Source organism: Ananas comosus, linkage group 1 (assembly GCF_001540865.1).
Source record: "Ananas comosus cultivar F153 linkage group 1, ASM154086v1, whole genome shotgun sequence".
Lineage (NCBI taxonomy): Eukaryota > Viridiplantae > Streptophyta > Magnoliopsida > Poales > Bromeliaceae > Ananas > Ananas comosus.
The window spans coordinates 21,767,811-21,771,497 of NC_033621.1; the positions used below are offsets into that span (position 1 = coordinate 21,767,811).

The 3,687-nt window shown below is 37.5% G+C and overlaps 1 long non-coding RNA gene across 2 annotated transcripts; it reads left to right on the forward strand.

Moving 5' to 3' along the window:
* On the forward strand, positions 2,133-3,167 carry LOC109709406. Of its 2 annotated transcripts, none has more exons than XR_002216083.1 (3): positions 2,133-2,345; positions 2,504-2,727; positions 2,813-3,167. It is a non-coding gene; the product is annotated as an uncharacterized LOC109709406 (long non-coding RNA). The 2 variants fall into 2 exon arrangements; XR_002216084.1 differs by having other exon boundaries at positions 2,558-2,727.

Sequence of the window (3,687 nt, forward strand, 5' to 3'; positions counted from 1 at the left end):
TCATAACCATGAGTGGCAAGTGCTTCATGCATGGAAGCCTCCTTTCTCTCACCAAATACTTCCTCTCTCTCTCTCTCTCTCTCTCGAGTTATGAGACATTTCTATATTTTAGAGATCAAACGTATTCTACTGTTGATTCTATAGACATCTCTATATTTTAGAGGTCAAATATATATATTCTACTGTCGGTTCTATATTATTTTTGAGAGGGTACGTGAAAGAGAGCTTTGAGAAGATGAAGAGTGTTGAAAAGAGAGCTCTATCTCAGTCTTTCATCTCTTTTTACTATAATTACAAATCTGTTCAACTTTTTACGCTATCATTTGCTAGTCTATTTATATAAAAAGTGATGAACAACTGAGATTGAGCTATCAAACTTTGTTTATTTGTGCATCTTTCAATTAAGCGAAAAAATCATATGCAATCATCTCCTTTTCTTATTTTCCTTTAATTTTTTAGGTCCAAAATTAGTTTGACTATGCGTAAGAAGGGGTGTTTTATTTTGTTGTCCATCTTTAGGGTTTTAAGCTTAGAAGTGAGGGTCTAGTTATCTTAGTTATAGTTTATTCATACCGTTTAGCAAGAGGTATGGGAAAAAAAATATAATATTAAAGTAGTAGCAAAATCTCTAGCTTCATGTTACTGTTTGGAAGCCTTGATATCTTTATATCGAATTATTATATAGTAACAACTTCGAAAAATTTTAGTAGCCAAATAACGGTTTTTCACTTCTCAGGTAAAGAAACTATTACAAAGCAGGACAATAATTATTCCAAAGCTAAAACACTGAATGGTTGAAAAGGGAGCTTCCTTCAGTCCAGTCATAGGTGGATGTAGGGTTTGATTAGCTGCCGACTCATTCATCCAAATGCCAAGAAGCGTCCCTTGGTGTCTGAATGGATGATGCGGGAGCTATGTTGAATCCATCTCTATTTTTGATTGGACTGAAGGGAGCTCCTTTCTCTACCCCACCACCCCCTTCCACAGTGTTTGAATGGATGATCCGGTGACTATCTAGGATCTTTTTCTCCATTTTTGATTGGACTGAATAGCAAGTTTCTCTTTTTCTTAATTTCTGTTGTTTATCATATCACGAGTAAAATCTATTCCCCTATTTTTATTTTTATTTATTTGTTCTTTTATTTAAGTGACGAGCAATAAATATTGAGCCTTCATTTAATCTGCCTTTGCACTTTTATCTAAAAGCGAGATTCTGTAAAATATCACATATATGTTTATATTCCAGCTACTATCCCATTAAAGAACAAAGTGTTTTGTCCTATCAAGTCGTGCTCCCTTATCTCCCTCACCTTGGTTATCATGTTGCATGTTTACAAGCTTATTCAATTGAATCATAATCTTAAAAAACATAGATACAAATGTAGACTTATTTTTATAAGAAAACGAATTTGTGATGTTTTTTTTATAAATAGTTTCTATGTGATGAGACTTTATAGTTAACTTTATATAATTATGAGATATAATCTCTACCCTAACAAATTCTTAAACAAATTCTTTACAAGTCGCTCAGCAATGAGTTCGATTTGTTTACAAGCTTTAGCTTGGGTTAAATGTAGTGTTTGAATAGATACAGTTGACTTTTACTATTGTAAGTGAAATTACACAAGGAGATCCAACCATAGATTTTTTTTTTCCCTTTTTTTTTTTTGAGTAGAAATAATAAGCGGTAATATTAAAAGAGGTAAAATTTGTTGCTAACAGGATTAAATTGTATGAGACATTCATTGGGCCTAATGGGCTCACAAAAACTAGGCAAAGGCCCAACGTTAGTGCAGTATTTCTGAGTGGCCCAATAAACTCTTTTGGGCTAACGGGTGCCGGCGGGTCGGTTTCGTGCAGTTGAAAAACCGCAAATCCGAAACTGCACCCAAATGATATAAACTCAAACCCAGAACCAAGCACAAAAAAAAAAGAAGAAATTTCCGGATACATAATATTCCAAATATTAACTTAAATCATTACTAAAACTATACCCATTTAGTATCCGATTAAATCCGTTATGTTTGGATAAAATTTCGGACGCCCTTCTCGTGCCCGTACCCAATAACTTGTCTTGATTCCTTTAGTCCCACATCGGCAATAAACAATGAAACATTAACTTATATAATAACAAAAGTAAGCTACAGGTCACGACCTTACTTGAACAGGATCTGTTCTATAGGTTGTACAACTGTATCCTTGAGTGTAAAGGAGACAGGCAACAAAGTCTGGTGGATGAAACATGACCTCAGAGCCAGAGCGTGATTGATGGCTGAGATTCATCCGACTCTCCTGCTGTAGAGGATCGTTTCTGACCTGCGTGAGCCGGTTGGTTTGGCTCTGAGGTTGTCTGACAGATTCAACCCAATTTTTTAGCTTTCGTTTTTTTTTGATGAGGCATGAATAGTTTTGTTGATGCATGTTTAGTGTTGGACGGAATGCCTGAAAGAGATTACTTGCTGCACTACTTTGCTTTCGTCTTTTTGGTTGTTGTTGCCCGCAGGGTATTCGAGATAATGCCTGAAAGAAATTTGATGAGGCATGAATAGTCTTGTAGGTGCATGTTTAGTGTTCGACGAAATGTCTAAAAGAGATTACAGGGATGTGCTGCACTACTTTACTTCGGCTACGGAACTTTTAAGGATTTGTTCCCGCTTTGTGAGCAAACCGCACCACATCAAAACATAATCAACATGAGTTCTAGAAGCTGTCAACTACCAACTAATCGTAAGAATAATTCAAGGAATTCATGTTGTTTTATTCAAGTCTGATTCTCTTTGTAATCTTCTTCATCACTTCGCATTTTGTTCAGCAATTAGGCTACCGCTTTCCCATACTGTCAAAAAGAGGACCTCTGCAGGGCTCTGGGGAATCTGCAAAATTTAGGAGGACTTATTCGTAATTAGATGATTCTCAAGGGACAAGTGAGTAAAAAACTCCTCTTTTCCACGTGTCCTCTGATATCAGCTCTCCTTCCACATGGCACGCATTAAACACACCAAATGCCACGTGGCAGTGCCAACTCTCAACTCACAAGCAAAACCATGCAATTCTCTGCCCATAAAGAGAGCTCGGCTCGTAGTATCCACCTATACAATAAATAATAAAAGAAAAAAATATAAAATATATATATAAAAGAATAAAAAAAAAAAAAAAGAAAAAGAAAATGTCAGGGGAGCAGGGGGCACGGCAGGTGGGGACGCAGACGCCGACGACGTATGAGTCGGTGACGGGCGGGGAGAACCGGACGCAGATGGACGTGTGGTCGGCGGAGGACGAGGGGCCGATCCAGATCGACAAAGAGCAAGAAAAGGTCGACGACCCCGTCGCCGCAGCGGGGGGCGGCCCCACTTTCGGGCGACCGAAAGAGGCGCCCGACAGGGCCGAGGATCCCGGCATCACCGGTACTGACGAGTGATAGCCAGTGATTGGTACAAATTTACTTTCTTTCGTATAAATGTATGCATGCATATGTATGTTGCCGTACGTGCGCGTAGTTTTAGTTTGTACGTGACTTTGTATGAGTTTGTGTTTATGTTGTTGTGCATGTAGTTTTAGTTGTATACTTGTATGTGACTATGTATGAGTTGGTGTTTAAGTAAGAATGAGAATGTATATGTTTTGTTTTTGTTTTCGAATAAAAGTTCGTATAAATGTTTTATTAAGATAGAACTAGCTTTATTATGA